This window comes from Arachis hypogaea, chromosome 16 (assembly GCF_003086295.3).
Source record: "Arachis hypogaea cultivar Tifrunner chromosome 16, arahy.Tifrunner.gnm2.J5K5, whole genome shotgun sequence".
Lineage (NCBI taxonomy): Eukaryota > Viridiplantae > Streptophyta > Magnoliopsida > Fabales > Fabaceae > Arachis > Arachis hypogaea.
Genome location: NC_092051.1, coordinates 119,307,351 through 119,326,872, shown reverse-complemented (window position 1 = coordinate 119,326,872; position 19,522 = coordinate 119,307,351). Strand labels below are relative to the sequence as shown.

The following is a 19,522-nucleotide window of genomic DNA, read 5'->3' as shown; positions in this document are numbered from 1 at the left end:
AGGTATAATACCACGAGTTTTTGAAAAATTAAATAATAAGTTAGTCATAATTTATTATTTTATTTTAAAAAATTTATTTTTTTAAAAGTAATTAAATTAAATTTTATAATACTTTGAGTTTAAAATTCATAGAATTTTAAAATAATTTTTATTACAAAGAGGTATTTCAAAAAAAATAAAAGAATTATTATTATTATTCCTTTGGCCGAAGGCCATTACGAAAGTAGTAAGAAAGAAGCCAAACGTTGCTTATACATGTATATATATACATGCTTAATAAGACACATGTTTCTTATTTCCATCAAACACATCATCACTATCCTAAATCCTCTAACTCCTTTCTTCCTCTCTTGATCACCGAACATCACAAGGAAAAGAAAGAGAGAACCGTGAGGGAGAGAAATTGAGAACCACCATGACCGGAAATCTTTTCGTCTTTTATTTTCTTGCAATCCGTAACTTCAATAAAAAAATTAAATCCGATAAAAGTGTTTGTATCTTCCTCCTCTACGTGTTGGTGTCACCTTTGTTCGGTAAAAGTTGACGGTGACGTAGCTCTCCTTCCCCTTGAGTTCGGCCAATTGGAATTCTAGGAGATACATATGATTTCTGACGTTTTCTTCTTCAACAGCTCGGTCGAAAAGCTTCTCCAGAACCTTGAGTATTTTGATTTCATACGGAGGTAGGGTTTGGTAACTTTATAATAATTAAATGTGAATTTGATAAGTAAATATTGATTTGATTTATTATTATTTGAGTTTGAATGAGTTTATATTGAATTATTGTTGTTGCTTGTGATTTGTTAGTTTGGCTATGAGGAACAGCTTAGTTGTGGTTATTTTAATGGTTTTGAGACTGTTGTGATGTAGTATTATGAGGAAATTGATGAGATTTGGTGGTTGAAAGATTAAATTAAAAGCTGAGAAAAATCAGTATCCGGAAGACTCAAAAACAAATTAAAATACAAGTAATATTTTGAAAGGGAAGGACTAAGGTTTCGATTTTGGGTATAAAAGGAAGATTAGTATTTAAACTTTATTTTTGAAGAGTAACATTTTATTTGTATATAAAAATCGAGGTACAATTTGTAATTATATAAGTTTTCGGGTATTTTGGATAATAAATAAAGTACAGGGATAAAAATGGGTATTTTATAAAAGTTCAGGGTTAATTTTATAAATATGAAAATAAGTGAGGGTTCCAAATATAATTTTATAAAATATTAAGGTTAAAAATAGAATATTAAAAGTTCGTTATTTAGAAAGTAATTAATAAAAGTTTAAAAAAATAAGGTTTTATAAACTAAGTTTAAGGAAAAGATATATATATTATTTATTTACTATTTAAAATATCTTATTTATATCATTGTTATTATTATTTTATTAAGAATATTATCTAGTAAAGATATTATTAATATTATAATAAGTCAGAGAAGAGCAAACTAAGTGATCTTAAAAGCTTTAAAGAACGCAAACTTAATTAAAGTTCTTTATAATTCTTTTCCATAAGACATTTAGGGAAATGTTAGGGAATAATGCAAAGACAATTTATATTGTAGAATGATAAGAAAGAAAAGAAAGAAAGAAAGAAAGAACGAAAAGAAAATAAGATAAGCAGAGATATGGTGGTGAGTCAACCGAGATTTGCTTTCCAATCTAGGGATACATAAGCCAATCTAGGGAATGGTCGCACCTGTAAGACAGAGGTTGCTTACAGAGGTTATGTCTGTATACATTGACTCAAGAGAGTCACACCTGTAAGACAGAGGTTCATTACAGAGGTTATGACACTGGAAGCCAAACTCAGACAAAGGTTGCTGAGTTAAGTGAAAATATAATTCAATAAAGAACAGAGAACAAAAGAATTAAAAGAATAAAAAAACCAAAGAACGTCTGCCACAGTAGAGCAGATAGAAAAGAAGGTATTAATTAAAGGTATCTCTGCCACAGTAGAGTAAAGTGCAAAGATTAAAAAGAAATTGAGTGCTATTTGGGTCTTAGTGCCAAGTATCTAGTAGGGACGGCGATGCGTAACGCTCACTTGATACTATAGAGACGGCTCAGTGAGGACGGCGATGCGTAACGCTCACTGGAGACCGAAAGAAAGGTTCCCCATGAGGACGGCGATGCGTAACGCTCATGGAGGGGATGTTGGCTGAGATAAGGACAGCGGTACAAAACGCTTATCTCAGGACCAGTGTCGGGAATCGGGCAACAAACTGACACATGAGCTCATGGCCTGTATAGGACTAGACATGCATCATACTTGTTTGTGCATATTTGTTTGTGGTTGTGTTTTCTATGATTGTGTGTGCTTGTGATTCGATTCTATGTTCTGTAATTATTGAGTTGGATTATACTTTGTTGACTATTGTTATTGACTGAGAACATAATGAAACGAACTTAACTATATACCCCGACCCTACTAAGAACTCTCCAGTTCTTACCCCTATCTCCACCCCCTTTCAGCTACAGGTGCGAAGATTTAGTGCGGAGCTACAGGAGCATATAAGATTATGCTTACAAGTTGAGTTGTTAGAATTTATATTCCCTTCGTCATTTATTCTTTTGGTTTTTAGAGGGGTGGGACTTGTATTGAGGATCTTTGAAATAAGTCTATGTATATAAAACTATGTGAATATATATACTTTTGTGATTAAGTAGTTTAAAACAAAGTCTCCTTTTGTTTTCTTAATAAGAGTTTCTGTTCGTATTCATGAAGGCTCAATATTAAATAAACATACTATATAATTAAAGGAATAGAGATAAGTAGCGCTCAAACTTTTAGTACGATCATGAGGTGCTAAAAGTTAGGGTGTTACATTATGGTATCAAAGTAGTTTGTTCCTGTTACTCTGTTAGAGCCTTGAGAATGGAATGACTATGCTTTACTGCATACTCTGAGTGTCTGTCATGCGATAGGACTTGTCTTAATGACAAGAGTTTGAGTTTTAGATGCATGATTGTCTATTGATTAATATTGTTAGTCGACCGTTGCCTTCCTCATGGTATTAGGTCTGGCCAACTTAATACTAATGACTTATGTATATGGGAACACTAATGGGTTGTCATGGACGAAATAGAAGTAATAGATAATGCGAACTACGGGATTTGGAAACGTTAGAGATTACGAAGTTAGCTCAGTTTCGACGTATACTCTTTATTCGTGCTACACGAACTCATCCCATCTCTTCCTTCATTACCTTCATTGGAATTCCTTGCTTTGGGTTTTCCAGAATATGATCTGATTATTTTCTGACCAAACCTTATTGTCCCTATGTACCTTGGTGGGCGAAATTGTGATTCACACTTTTCACAACTCTGCACAACTAACCAGCAAGTGCACTAGGTCGTCCAAGTAATACCTTACGTGAGTAAGGGTCGATCCCATGGAGATTGTCGGCTTGAAGCAAGCTATGGTCATCTTGTAAATCTCAGTCAGGCGGATTCAATTGGTTATGAGGTTTTGATAATTAAAAGATAAATAAAACATAAAATAAGATAAAGGTACTTATGTAATTCATTGGTGGGAATTTCAGATAAGCGTTTGGAGATGCTTTGTTGCTTCTGAACCTCTGCTTTCTTAGTGTCTTCTTCCAACCATGCATGTTCCCTTCCATGGCAAGCTGTATGATCCTCTCGGATGAAAAATTCTAGGTACGATCTCTGCATGGCTAATCAACTGTCGGATTTCTCGTCTCGAATGAAAAATACCAAGTACAGTTACCGCACGGCTAATCATCTGTCGGTTCCCGCTAGCATCAGAATAGGACCCTTGTCCTTTTGCACACTGTCACTGCGCCCAACATTTGCAGGTTTGAAGCTCGTCACAGTCATTCCTTCCCAGATCCTACTCGGAATACCACAGACAAGGTTTAGACTTTCCGGATCCCAGGAATGCTGCCAATGATTCTAGCCTATACCACGAAGATACTAATCTCACGGACTCGGTCCGTGTATTAGATATCCAAGAGAAACACACTCAAGCTGTCGCCCAATGACTACGTTGAGCTCAGATAGAACGGAAGTAGTTGTCAGGCACGTGTTCATAGAATTGAGAATAATGATGAGTGTCACGGATCATATCATTCTCCAGATTGAAGTACGAGTGAGTATCTTAGAATAGAATCAAGCGTGATTGAATATAAAACAGTAGTAATTGCATTAATTCATGAAGAACAGAAGAGCTCTATACCTTAATCTATGGGGTGTAGAAACTCAACCGTAGAAAATACATAAGTGAAAATAGTTTAGGCATGGCCGTGTGGCCAGCCTCCAAATGTGAAATATGGCATAAGCTCCAAAAGTATGCGAATACAATAGTAAAAAGTGTGATTTATACTAAACTAGTAACTTAGGTTTACAGAAAATAAGTAACTAAGTGCAGATAGTGCATAAATCCACTTCCGGTACCCACTTGGTGTGTGCTTGGGCTGAGCATTGAAGCTTTCACGTGCATAGGCTGTTCTTGGAGTTAAACGCCAGCTTGGGTGCCAGTTTGGGCGTTTAACTCCAATTTTGGTGCGAGTTTTGGCGTATTACGCCAGAAAGTTTTAGGCTGGCTTTTAGCGCCAGTTTGGGCCATCAAATCTCAAGCAAAGTATAAACTATTATATATTTTTGGAAAGCCCAGGATGTCTACTTTCCAACGCAATTGAGAACGCGCCAATTGGGCTTCTGTAGCTCCAGAAAATCCACTTTGAATGCAGGAGAGTCAGAATCCAACAGCATCTGCAGTCCTTTTTCAACCTCTGAATCAGATTTTTGCTCAGGTCCCTCAATTTCAGCCAGAAAATACCTGAAATCATAAAAAAATACACAAACTCATAGTAAAGTCCAGAAATGTGATTTTTGAATAAAAACTAATAAAAATATAATAAAAAGTAACTAAAACATACTAAAAACTATGTAAAAACAATACCAAAAAGGGTATAAATTATCCGCTCATCATACCTCTGTTAGCCTGTAAATCTAATTGCTTGTACTTCTCTTCGTGGACCCTATTTTCTTTGGTTTGAGTTTGAACTCGTTTTAATATAGCAATTTTTGAGGGCCAAAATTTTTATAAAGTGGGTAGAATTTAACACTCCAAATTTTTGAAAAGTTAAATAATAAGTTACTGATGATTTATTATTTTATTTAAAAAAATTATTTTTCTAAAAGTAATTAAATTAAATTTTATAATACTTTGAGTTTAAAATTCGTTAAAATTTTTAAATAATTTTTTAAAAAATATTTCAAAAAAAACAAAAAAATTATTATTATTATTATTATTATTATTATTATTATTATTATTATTATTATTATTATTATTATTATTATTATTATTATTATTATTATTATTATTATTATTATTATTATTATTATTATTATTATTATTATTATTCCTTTGGCCGAAGGCCATTAAGGAAGTAATAAGAAAGAAGCCAAACGTGGCTTATACATGTATATATATACATGCTTAATAAGACACATATTTCTTATTTCCATCAAACACATTATCACTATCCTAAATCCTCTAACTCCCTTCTTCCTCTCTTGATCACCGAACATCACAAGGAAAAGAAAGAGAGAGCCGTGAGGGAGAGAAAATGAGAACCACCGTGACCAGAAATCTTCGGCTCTTGATTTTTTGTGATCTGTAATTCTAATAAAAAAATCTAATCCGATAAAATTTTTCTTATTTTCCTCTTCTACGTGTTGGTATCACTTTTGTTTGGTAGAAGTTAACGGTGACATAGCTTTCCTTCTCCTTGAATTTGGCTAATTGGAATTCTAGGAGGCACAGATAATTTCTGATATTTTTTTCTTCAGCAGCTCAGTTGAAAAGCTTCTCCGGAGCCTCGAGTATTTTGATTTCATACGAAGGTAGGGTTTGGTAACTTTATAATAATTAAATGTGAATTTGATAAGTGAATGTTGATTTGATTGATTATTGTTTGAGTTTGAATGAGTTTATATTGAATTATTGCTGTTGATTGTGATTTGTTGGTTTGGCTATGAGGAACAGCTTAGTTGTAGTTGTTTTAATGGTTTTGGGACTATTGTGATGTAGTATTTTAAGGAAATTGATGAGATTTGGTGGTTAAAAGATTAAATTAAAAGTTGAGAAAAATCGATAACCAAAATACTCAAAAACGAATTAAAATACAAGTAATATTTTGAAAGAGAAGGACTAAGGGTTTCGGTTTTGGGTATAAGAGGAAGATTAGTATTTAAAATTTATTTTTGAAGGGTAACATTGTATTTATATATAAAAATCGAGGTACAATTTGTAATTATATACGTTTTCGGGTATTTTGGGTAATAAATAAAGTACAGAAATAAAAATGGGTATTATATAAAAGTTCAGGATTAATTTTATAAATATAAAAATAAGTGAGGGTTTTAAATATAATTTTATAAAATATTAAGGTTAAAAATAGAATATTAAAAGTTCGTGATTTAGAAAGTAATTAATAAAAGATAAAAAAAGGTTTTATAAACTAAGTTTTAAGATATATATATATATTATTTACTATTTAAAATATCTTATTTATATCATTGTTATTATTATTTTATAAAAAATATTATCTAGTAAAAATATTATTAATATTATAATAATTAAGATAAGAGCAAACCGAGTGATCTTAAAAGTTTTAGAAAATGCAGACTTAATTAAAGTACTTTATAATTCTTTTCCATAAGACATTTAGGGAAAGGCGAGGGAATAATGCGAAGATAATTTATATTGTAGAATGATGAGAAAGAAAAGAAAGAAAGAAAGAAAGAACGAAAAGAAAATAAGATAAGCAGAGATATGGTGGTGAGTCCACCGAGATTTGTTTTCCAGAGATACATCAGCCAATCTAGGGGATGGTCGCACCTATAAGACAGAAGTTGCTTACAGAGGTTATGTCTGCATACATCGGCTCAAGAGAGTCGCACCTGTAAGACAGAGATTGCTTACAGAGGTTATGGCATTGGAAGCCAAACTCAGACAAAGGTTGCTGAGTTAAGTAGAAATATAATTCAAAATAGAACAGAGAACAAAAGAATTAAAAGAATAAAAGAAACTAAAGAACGTCTACTACAGTAGAGCAGATAGAAAAGAAGGTATTAATTAAAGGTATCTCTGCCACAGTAGAGTAGAAAGCAAAGATTAAAAAGAAATTGAGTGCTGTTTGGGCCTTAGTGCCAAGTATCTAGTGGAAACAGCGATGCATAACGCTCACTTGATACTATAGAGACGGCTCAGTGAGGACGGTGATGCATAATGCTCACTGGAGACCAAAAGGAAGGTTCCCCATGAGGACGGGGATGCGTAAAGATCATGGAGGGGACGTTGGCTGAGATAAGGACGGCGGTACGAAACGCTTATCTTAGGGCCAGTGTCGAAAGTCAGGCAACAAACCGACACATGAGCTGATGACCTATATAGGACTAGACATGCATCATACTTATTTGTGCATATTTGTTTGTGGTTGTGTTTTCTATGATTGTGTGTGCTTGTGATTCGATTCTATGTTCTGTAATTACTGAGTTGGATTATACTTTGTTGACTGTTGTTATTGACTGAGAATATAATGAAACAAACTTAACTATACACCCCGACCCTACTAAGAACTCTCCAATTCTTACCCCCTATCTCCACCCCTTTCAGCTACAGGTGCAAAGGTTTCGTGCGGAGCTACAGGAGCATAGAATATTATGCTTACAAGTTGAGTTGTTAGAATTTATTTTCCCCTCATCGTTTATTCTTTTGGTTTTTAGAGGGGTAGGACTTGTATTGAGGATCTTTGAAATAAGTCTATGTATATAAAGCTATGTGAATATATATACTTTTGTGATTAAGTGGTTTAAAACACAGTCTCCTTTTTTTTCTTAATACAAGTTTCTGTTCATATTCATGAAGGCTTAATATTAAATAAACATAGTGTATAATTAAAGGAATAGAGGTAAGTAGCGCTCAAATTTTTAGTACGATCATGAGGTGTTAAAAGTTAGGGTGTTACAATAGGGTCCACCCTACATTTGCAAGCGAGCCAGGAACGTTAGATTAGCTTTGTCCTCTGACAGGTTTGCACCAAATTCTAATTTCGGTAACGCGTACTCTTGTTGGCATGTAGTGGTGACTCCAGATAATCTATCTCCCGAAATGTGCATGAAAGACCCATACATGTTCTTAATTTGTATCCAATCGAAAGGCTAAAATAGATGTCTTTTTGCAACCCTTGGTTGATGAGTTGATGGAGTTGTGCGTTAATGTTGTAGAAACTTATGATATTTCAACCAAGACAAACTTCCAACTGCATTCTGTGTTGATGTAAACCATTAACAACTTTCCTACATACGGGATGTTATGAGGTTGGTCCACTCAAGACAGAATGTGATGTCCCATTTGTATGGAAGATACAAAGGCATTTTGCCTGACGAATAAGGGTAAGAATTCGTGGTTTGATTATCATCGAAGGTTCCTCGATATTAATCATCCTTTTCGGCTCAACAAAGACTCATTTAGGAATAATGGAACTGAACAAGAAGAGGCACCCATGAGATTGACTAGTTTGCAAGTTTGGCATCGTGTCAGTAGAATCCCAATGATCATCGATAACGGGGCAGGTGTGAGACCTCTAGGATATGGTAAGGAGCATAATTGGACCAAGCATAATAGTCCACTTCCAAATTCAATCTTTTTGAAAAGTAAGTGAAATCCTCATTTTTACTAAACCAGAAACTCCAAACTAACTTCAAAACCTTTTAAGTTTAAAACCCCTTCAAAGAACTCAAAAATCATCCTGTTTGCAATTCAAAATCTTTAACTGAAACAACATAACTATTTTTCTATAATAATCACTTTATAGTTCGCTAAAACAACCCAAATCATACTCTTTTCTTTAGTTAAATCAAAATCAAAATAAAATAATTTTTCAATCAATTTAACCAAAATAAAACTTTTAATTTCTCATAAAATTTTGACAACATCTGCTCTAAAATTCAGACTTTACTACCCTTCTCAGGTCGCATCCAAACATCCCTCAAACCCTTCTCAATCGTTTCTAAATATCAAATCATTTTCAATAATCAAACCGTTCCCAAATATCAAATCATTTTCGTTAATCAAAATCATTTTCAAATATCAAATCATTTTTGTTAATTAAACTATTTTCAAATATCAAATCATTTTCAATCCAACGTCCAAAGCAAAGAAATCAACATAACTAACATTCCAGCAAACATTCAGTCTCAATATTTAGAAATAACCACAATCCAATCATTATCATAACAATTTCAAACCAAGCACAAAACCCAACTAAACAATTTCACTCGATCAATAACCTAACCAGGCAAGCAACTACATTCATTCAAAACAACTTCGTTCAATCTATAAGACTTAAAAAATCATAAAAATATATTTTTCACATTAATATTGACTTGTAACAATTCTTGAAAGTAAAAAGAGTTTAAGAAAAAGCCCCTGCCTCGATTGCAACTCGACTACGCGACAAAACCCTCTTTTTACTGGCCCGCAACAGCGGCAACCGCAACCACAGCTCCATAACGCTTCCGTAACAACAGCAGCTCCAAATGCAACATGCAAAAACCGAAACTCAACCCTACTAGTGGTGACGACGCACAAATGGCGGCGACGGGTCATGGCTCGACGGCGAAGCACGTGGACGGCTCCACAGACAACGACGGTGGCTCCTCCTTCTGCCTATCCTTCTCTCTCAAGCTCGTCTATCTCTTATTGCATTCGGTTGGCGACGAAATGCGACTTATGACCGAGGTGTGGCAGCGATAGCTCCTTCCCCCGCTTCTCTCTTCTTCTTCCTCCGCCTGTGGGTTTTGTGTGTGTGCAATGAGTAACGTGAGTGAGGGTGGGGTGAGGGGGTGGTGGCGTGAGTGAGGTGAGTGTGTTAGGGTTAGTGTGTTTGGATTTTAGGGTTTGGGTAATTGGGTTTTGAAATTTGGGAATTAGGGTTTCTTTTGGGAACAAATAATAAAATTAAGGTATAGAATAGTAATTGAAAACCAAATATAGTTCCATATAATTACTCTTGAGAATATTATTTATTTTTACTTACAAAATTATTTTTCAAATAAATACTCTACTTCAAAATTAGAGGTAATTGATGAGCGGATAATTTATACCCTTTTTGGCATTGTTTTTACATAGTTTTTAGTATGTTTTAGTTACTTTTTATTATATTTTTATTAGTTTTATGCAAAAATCACATTTCTAGACTTTACTATGATTTTGTGTATTTTTCTATAATTTCAGGTATTTTCTGGCTGAAATTGAGGGACCTGAGCAAAAATCTTATTCAGAGGTTGAGAAAGGACTGCAGATGCTGTTCGATTCTAACCCTCCTGTACTCGAAATATATTTTTTGGAGCTACAGAATCCTAATTGGTGCGCTATCAATTGCGTTGGAAAGTAGACATCTTGGAATTTCCAGCAATGTATAATAGTCCATACTTTGTCCGAGATTTGACGGTCCAAACTGGCATCTAAACGCCCACCAGAGACCCTTTTCTGGCGTAAAACGCCAGAACTGGCACTAGAACTGGAGTTAAACGCCCAAACTGGCATCCAAGCTGGCGTTTAACTCTAGAAATGGCCTATGCACGTGTAAAGCTCAATGCTCAGCCCAAGCACACACCAAGTGGGCCCCGGAAGTGGATTTCTGCACTATCTGCACTTAGTTACTTATTTTCTGTAATCCCTAGTGACTAGTTTAGTATAAATAGCACTTTTTTTACTATTGTATTCGTATGGTTGGAATAAGATTTGGAGGTTGGCCACACGGCCATGCCTAGACCTTTCTCTCTCATGTATTTTCTACGGTGGAGTTTCTACACCTCATAGATTAAGGTGCGGAGCTCTGCTGTTTTTCATGAATTAATGCAAGTACTATTGTTTCTCTTTCAATTCACGCCTACTTCTTCTCCAAGATATACTCTCGTACTTAATTCAGTTAAGTCAGAATAAAGGGGTGACCCATGACAATCACCCACTATCTTCGTTACTCGCTTAGACAAGATCTGCGTGCCTGACAACCACAAGCGGTCTACATGATGTTCAATGTAGTCATTGGACAACAGCTGGAGTATATTCTCTTGGGTCTCTAATCCATGGACCGAGTCCGTGAGATTAGGATCTTCGTGGTATAGGCTAGAATCAATTGGCAGCATTCCTGAGATTCGGAAAGTCTAAACCTTGTCTATGGTATTCCGAGTAGGATCTGGGAAGGGATGACTGTGACGAGCTTCAAACTTGCGAATGTTGGGCGCAGTGACAGTGTGCAAAAGGATAGAGAGATCCTATTCCGATACTAGTGAGAACCGACAGATGATTAGCCGTGCGGTAGCTGTACCTGGTATTTTTCATCTGAGATGAGAAATCCGACAGTTGTTTAGCCGTGCAGAAACCATACCTGGTATCTTTCATCCGAGAGGATCATACAGCTTGCCATGAAAGGGAGCACGCATGGTTGGATGAAGACAATAGGAAAGCAGAGGTTCAGAAGCAACAAAGCATCTCCAAACGCTTATCTGAAATTTCCACCAATGAATTACATAAGTATCCTTATTTTATTTTATGTTTTATTTATCTTTTTTAATTATCAAAACCTCATAACCATTTGAATCCGCCTGACTAATATTTACAAGATGACCATAGCTTGCTTCAAGCCGACAATCTCCGTGGGATCGACCCTTACTCACGTAAGGTATTACTTGGATGACCTAGTGCACTTGCTGGTTAGTTGTGCGGAATTATGAAAAGTGTGATCACAATTCCGTGCACCAAGCTTTTGGCGCTGTTGCCGGGGATTGTTCAAGTTTGGACAACTGACGATTCATCTTGTTGCTTAGATTGGGTAATTTTATTTTATGTTTAAGCTTTTTATTTTTATTTTTGAAAAAAAAAATTTTAGTTTTCGAAAAATTCATAAATTTTTTTTTAAGAATGAATTCTAGAGCTTCATGAGATATGTTGAAGCCTGGCTAGCTGTTAAGCCATGTCTAACCTTTTGGACCGAGGTTTTCACTTTCCATTGTAGAAAGGACATGTCTGTATTTGTTATGCTAAAGCTTGGCTAGCCATTTGGCCATGTCTAATTCTTTTAGACCGAAGCTTTAGACTAACATTGCATGAATCCTGGAATTTTTATTAAAAATTTTGAATTTTTTTATTCTCTTTTTCCAAAATAATTTTCGAAAAATACAAAAAAAATAATAAAATCATAAAAACCAAAAAAATTTTGTGTTTCTTGTTTGAGTCTAGTGTCAAATTTTAAGTTTGATGTCAATTGCATGTTTTAATTTTTCTTAAATTTTCGAAAATATATGCATTGTGTTCTTCTTTGATCTTCAAGTTGTTCTTGATGATTTTCCTTGTTTGATCTTTAATTTTTCTTGTTTGGATTTCTTTGTTGTTTTCCATATGCATTTTCGAATTCATAGTGTCTAAACATTAAAAAATTTTAAGTTTGGTGTCTTGCAAGTGTTTCTTTTCTTAAAAATTTTCAAAAATATGTTCTTGATGTTCATCATGATCTTCAAAGTGTTCTTGGTGTTCATCTTGACATTCAAAGTGTTCTTGCATGCATTATTTGTTTTAATCTTAAATTTTTATATTTTGTTTCATTTTGTTGTTTTTCTCTTTTTTCATAAATTCAAAAAAATAAAAAATAATATATTTCCCTTATTTCACTCATAAATTTCTAAATTTTGGGTTGACTTAGTCAAAAATTTTTAAAATTTAGTTGTTTCTTGTTAGTCAAGCCAAAATTTCAATTTAAAAATTCTATCTTTTAAAATCTTTTTCAAAATCAAATCTTTTTCATTTTTATTTTTAATATTTTCAAATTTCTTAACTAAAATTTTCAAAATTTTTTTCTTATTTTTATTTCATATTTTCGAAAACTTCACTAATAATTAATGTTTTGATTCAAAAATTTCAAGTTTGTTACTTGCCTGTTAAAAAAGGTTCAATCTTTAAATTCTAGAATCATATCTTTTAGTTTCTTGTTAGTCAAGTCATCAACTTTAATTTAAAAATCAAATCTTTTTAATTTCTTTTTCAAATCTTTTTCAAAATAAATTTCAATCATATCTTTTTCAAAATTTAATTACAATATCTTTTCCTAACTTCTTGTTTATTTTCAAATCTTTTTCAATTTAATACTTGACTTTTTGTTTGATTTTAAAAGTTTACTATTTCTTATCTTTTTCAAAACTACCTAACTACTTTTTCACTTCTCATTTTCGAAAACTAACTAACAACTTTTTCAAAAATATTTTTAATTAATTAATTTATTTAGTTTTCAATTTGCCTTTATTTCTTTTCTTAAATTTTAAATTCTAACTTAATTAATTAAATAAAAATAAAAATATTTTTCTTCTTCCTCTTTTTAAAATTCGAATACTCTCTCTCTCATCTCTTTCTATTTATTTTATTTATTTACTAACACTTCTCTTCATCTAATAATTCGAACTCTGTGTGTGTGTGTGTGTGTGTGTGTGTGTGTTCGAATTTCTTCTTTTTCCATCTTTATTCTACTCTTCTTTTCCTCTGACACATAAAGGAATCTCTCTACTGTGACATAGAGGATTCTGTTATTCTCTTTATTCTCTTCTTTTTCATATGAGCAGAAACATGGATAAAGACATTCTTGTTGAAGCTGATCCTGAACCTGAAAGGACTCTGAAGAGGAGGCTAAGAGAAGCTAAAGTACAACACTCCGGAGAGGACCTTACAGAAATTTTCGAAAAAGAAGCAGACATGGCAGCCGAACCCAATAACAATGGTGGAGATGCAAGGAAGATGCTTGGTGACTTTACTGTACCAACTTTCGACTTCTATGGAAGAAGCATCTCAATTCCTGCAATTGGAGCCAACAACTTTGAGCTTAAGCCTCAATTAGTTTCTCTAATGCAGCAGAATTGCAAGTTTCATGGACTTTCATTGGAAGATCCTCATCAGTTCTTAGCTGAATTCTTGCAAATCTGTGATACTGTTAAGACCAATAGGGTTAATCCCGAGGTCTACAGACTTATGCTTTTCCCCTTTGCTGTAAGAGACAGGGCTAGGATATGGTTGGACTCACAACCTAAAGAAAGCCTGAACTCTTGGGAAAAGTTGGTCAATGCTTTCTTGGCCAAATTCTTTCCACCTCAAAAGTTGAGCAAGCTTAGAGTGGAAGTCCAAACCTTCAGACAGAAGGAAGGTGAATCCCTCTATGAAGCTTGGGAAAGATACAAGCAATTGATCAGAAGGTGTCCTTTTAACATGCTTTTAGAATGGAGCATCTTATGTATATTCTATGATGGCCTGTCTGAATTGTCCAAGATGTCATTGGATCACTCTGCTGGTGGATCTCTTCATCTGAAGAAAACGCCTGCAGAAGCCCAGGAACTCATTGAAATGGTTGCAAATAACCAGTTCATGTATACTTTTGAAAGAAATCCTGTGAATAATGGGATGACTCAGAAGAAAGGAGTTCTTGAGATTGATACTCTGAATGCAATATTAGCTCAGAATAAAATATTGACTCAGCAAGTCAATATGATTTCTCAGAATCTGACTGGAATGCAAGCTGCATCCGGCAGTACTAAAGAAGCTTCCTCTGAAGAAGAAGCTTATGATCCTGAGAATCCTGGAATGGAAGAAGTGAATTACATGGGAGAATCCTATGGAAACACTTACAATTCTTCATGGAAAAATCATCCAAATTTCTCATGGAAGCATCAACAGAAGCCTCAATAAGGCTTTAATAATAATGGTGGGAGAAATAGGTTTGGCAATAGCAAGCCTTTTCTATCATCTTCTGAGCAACAGACAGAGAATTCTAAGCAGAGCCTCTCTGACCTAGCAACCATAGTCTCTGATCTATCTAAGACCATTCTTAGTTTCATGACTGAAACAAGGTCCTCCATTAGAAATTTGGAGGCACAAGTGGGTCAGCTGAGTAAAATAGTTTCTGAAACTCCTCCTAGTACTCTCCTAAGCAATACAAAAGAGAATCCCAAAAGAGAGTGCAAGGCCATAACTATATCCAAAGTGGCTGAACCTGGAGAGAGAAAAAAGGCAGTGATTCCCAGTGAGGAAGACCTTGCTGGACGTCCACTAACCATTAAGGAGTTCCCTATTGAGGAACCAAAGGAATCTGAGGCTCATACAGAGACCATAGAGATTCCACTAAATTTACTGTTGCCATTCATGAGCTTTGATGAGTATTCTTCCTCTGAAAAGGATGAAGATATTGTTGAAGAGCAAGTTGCTCAGTATTTAGGAGCAATCATGAAACTGAATGCCAAGTTATTTGGTAATAAGACTTGGGAGGATGAACCTCCATTGCTCATCAATGAACCGAATGCTTTGGTTCAACTGAAATTACCTCAGAAGAAACCGGATCCCGGAAAGTTCTTAATACCCTGTACCATAGGCACCATGACATTTGAGAAGGCTCTGTGTGACCTGGGGTCAGGAATAAACCTCATGCCACTCTCTGTAATGGAGAAACTAGGGATCTTTGAGGTACAAGATGCAAGAATCTCACTAGAGATGGCAGACAAATCAATGAAACAAGCTTATGGACTTGTAGAGGATGTCTTAGTGAAGGTTGAAGGCCTGTACATCCCTGCTGATTTCATAATCCTAGACATTGGGAAGGATGAAGTTGAATCCATTATCCTTGGAAGACCCTTCCTAGCCACAGCAAGAGCTGTGATTGATGTGGACAGAGGAGAGTTAGTTCTTCAATTGAATAAGGACTACCTTGTGTTTAAGGCTTAAGGATCTTCTTTTGTAACCATGGAGAAGAAGCATGAAAAGCTTCTCTTAATACAGAGTCAAACAGAGCCCCACACTCAACTTCTAAGTTTGGTGTTTGGAGGCCACCATTAAGATCTGAGTCTCTGTGAAGCTCTCTAAGAGCTCACTGTCAAGCTATTGACATTAAAGAAGCGCTTATTGGGAGGCAACCCAATGTTATTTAATTATGTTTAATTTTATAGACATTTTTTTCCATTGTTATTTTATGTTTTCTTCAGGTTGTTGATCATGTGAAGTCATAAAAATAGCTGCAGAATTAAAGCAAAATAAAAAATAGCATCAAAAATAGCACACCCTGGAGGACAGGGTTACTGGCGTTTAAACGCCAGTAAGGATAGCAGAATGGGCGTTTAACGCCCAGTTTGGCAGCATTCTGGGCGTTAAACGCCAGAAAAGGGTGTCTGGTGTCTGGCTGGCATTAAACACCAGAATTGGTAGACAGACTGGCGTTTAACACCAGAAAAGGGTGTCTGGTTGGCGTTAAATGCCAAAAATGGGCATCAGCCTGGCATTTAACACCAGAAAAGGTTGCAGAGTTTTGTATGCCAGAAATGGCACACAGAGGGTGTTTAAATGCCAGAAAGGTGCAGGGAGCAGAATTTCTTGACACCTCAGAATCTGTGGACCCCACAGGATCTCCACCTACCCCAACTCACTCTCTCTTCTCTTCACACCTCTCTATAACACTACTCCCCAAAACCCATCATAAAATCCTACCTACCTCACCAATCAAATTCAAAACATTTCCCTCACAAACCCAACCCCTTCATACACGACTTCCCTCTCTCTCTTACCCTATAAATACCCCTCCTTACCACCTTCCATTTCACACATCACAAACACTTAAACCTCCTTGGCCAAATTTACTACTCCCCTCTATCTCCTCCATTTCTTCTTCTTCTACTACTTCTTTCTTCTTTTGCTCGAGGACGAGCAAACCTTTTAAGTTTGGTGTGGGAAAAAGCTCTGCTTTTTGTTTTTCCATAACCATTAATGGCACCTAAGGCCGAAGAAACCTCTAGAAAGAGGAAAGGGAAGGCAATTGCTTCCACCTCCGAGTCATGGGAGATGGAGAGATTGATCTCAAAGGTCCATCAAGACCACTTCTATAAAGTTGTGGCCAAGAAAAGGGTGATTCCCGAAGTCCCCTTCATGCTCAAAAAGAGTGAATATCCAGAGATCCGACGTGAAGTTCGGAGAAGAGGTTGGGAAGCTCTCACCAACCCCCATCCAACAAGTCAGAATCTTAATGGTTCAAAAGTTCTATGCTAATGCATGGATCACTAAGAATCATGATCAAAGTATTAACCCGAACCCAAAGAATTGGCTCACAATGGTTCAGGGGAAATACTTGGATTTCAGTCCGGACACCGTGAGGTTGGCATTTAATTTGCCAATAATGCAAGGAGATTCTCATCCTTTCACTAGAAAGGTTAACTTTGATCAAAGGTTGGACCAAGTCCTCATGGATATCTGTGTGGAAGGAGCTCAATGGAAGAGAGACTCCAAAGGCAAGCCGGTTCAACTGAGAAGGCTTGACCTCAAACCCGTGGCTAGGGGATGGTTGGAGTTCATCCAATGCTCTATCATTCCTACTAGCAACCGGTCTGAAATTATAATAGACCGGGCTATCATGATCCATAGTATCATGAATGGAGAGGAAGTAGAAGTTCATGAGATCATACCTCTAGAACTATACATTGTGGCGGACAAGCCCTCCACTTTGGCAAGGTTAGCCTTCCCTCATCTCATTTATAACCTATGCAATTCAGCTAGAATTGTCATAGAAGAAGACATCCTCATTGAAGAGGAGAAGCCCATCACTAAGAAGAGGATGGAGCAAACAAGAGAGTCCACTCATGGACCTCAACAAGAGCATGAGGAAGTTCCTCATCAAGAAATCCCTGAGATACCTCAAGGGATGCTTTTTCCTCCACACAACTATTGGGAGCAACTCAACACTTCTTTAGGAGAATTGAGTTCCAACATGGGAAAACTAAGGATGGAGCACCAAGAGCACTCCATTATCCTCCATGAAATCAGAGAGGACCAAAAGGCCATGAGAGAGGAGCAACAAAGGCAAGGAAGAGACATAGAGGAGCTAAAGCACTCCATAGAATCTTCAAGAGGAAGAACTAGCCGCCGTCACTAAGGTGGACCCGTTCTTTAAATTCCTTGTTCTTATTTTTTTATTTTTCAATTTTTATGCTGTATGTTTTGTCTATGTTTGTGTCTTCATTACATGATCATTAGTGTCTAGTGTCTATGTCTTAAAGCTATGAATGACTCCATGAATCCTTCACCTTTCTTAAATGAAAATGTTTTCTGAAAAAGAAAAAGAAGTACATGAGTTTCGAATTCTATCTTGAAAATAGTTTAATTATTTTGATGTGGTGGCAATTCTTTTTGTTTTCTGAATGAATGCTTGAGCAATGCATATTTTTTATAGTGAAGTTTATGAATGTTAAAATTGTTGGCTCTTGAAAGAATAATGAAAAAAGAGAAATGTTATTGATAATCTGAAAAATCAAAAAAATTGATTCTTGAAGCAAGAAAAAGCAGTGAAAAACACAAGCTTGCGAAAATAAAATGGCGAAAAAAAAAGAGAAAGAAAAAGAAAAAGCAAGCAGAAAAAGCCAATAGCCCTTTAAACCAAAAGGCAAGGGTAAAAAGGATCCAAGGCTCTGAGCATTAATGGATAGGAGGGCCCAAAGGAATAAAATCCTGGCCTAAGCGGCTAAATCAAGCTGTCCCTAACCATGTCCTTGTGGCGTGAAGGTGTCAAGTGAAAAGCTTGAGACTGAGCGGTTAAAGTCGTGGTCCAAAGCAAAAAAAAAAGAGTGTGCTTAAGAGCTCTGGGCACCTCTAACTGGGGACTCTAGCAAAGCTGAGTCACAATCTGAAAAGGTTCACCCAGTTATGTGTCTGTGGCATTTATCTATCCGGTGGTAATACTGGAAAACAAAGTGCTTAGGGTCACGGACAAGACTCATAAAGTAGCTGTGTTCAAGAATCAACATACTGAACTAGGAAAATCAATAACACTATTTGAATTCTAAGTTCCTATAGATGCCAATCATTCTGAACTTCAAAGGATAAAGTAAGATGCCAAAACTGTTCAAAAACAAAAAGATACTAGCCCCGCTCATCTAATTAAAACTAATCTTCATTGATAATTTTGGAATTTATTGTATTTTCTCTTCTTTTTTATCCTATTTTGTTTTTAGTTGCTTGGGGATAATAAAAAATTTAAGTTTGGTGTTGTGATGAGCGGATAATTTATACCCTTTTTGGCATCGTTTTTACATAGTTTTTAGTATGTTTTAGTTACTTTTTATTATATTTTTATTAGTTTTTATGCAAAAATCACATTTCTAGACTTTACTATGAGTTTATGTGTTTTTCTATAATTTCAGGTATTTTCTGGCTGAAATTGAGGGACCTGAGCAAAAATCTGATTCAGCGGCTGAGAAAGGACTGCAGATGTTGTTGGATTCTGACCCTCCTACACTCGAAATGGAATTTCTAGAGCTACAGATACCCAATTGGTGTGCTCTCAATTTTGTTGGAAAGTAGACATCTTGGGCTTTCCAGCAAAGTATAATAGTCCATACTTTGCCCGAGATTTGACAGCCCAAACTGGCGTCTAAACGCCCACCAGAGACCCTTTTTCTGGCATAAAATGCAGAACTGGCACTAG

The 19,522-nt window shown here is 35.6% G+C and overlaps 1 non-coding gene across 1 annotated transcript; it reads right to left on the bottom strand.

The window, feature by feature from the left end:
- Positions 1-14,175: 14,175 nt before the first annotated feature.
- On the bottom strand, positions 14,176-14,283 carry LOC112761050 (small nucleolar RNA R71). The gene has a single exon (XR_003181459.1). It is a non-coding gene; the product is annotated as a small nucleolar RNA R71 (small nucleolar RNA).
- Between the last annotated feature and the right edge of the window lie 5,239 nt (positions 14,284-19,522).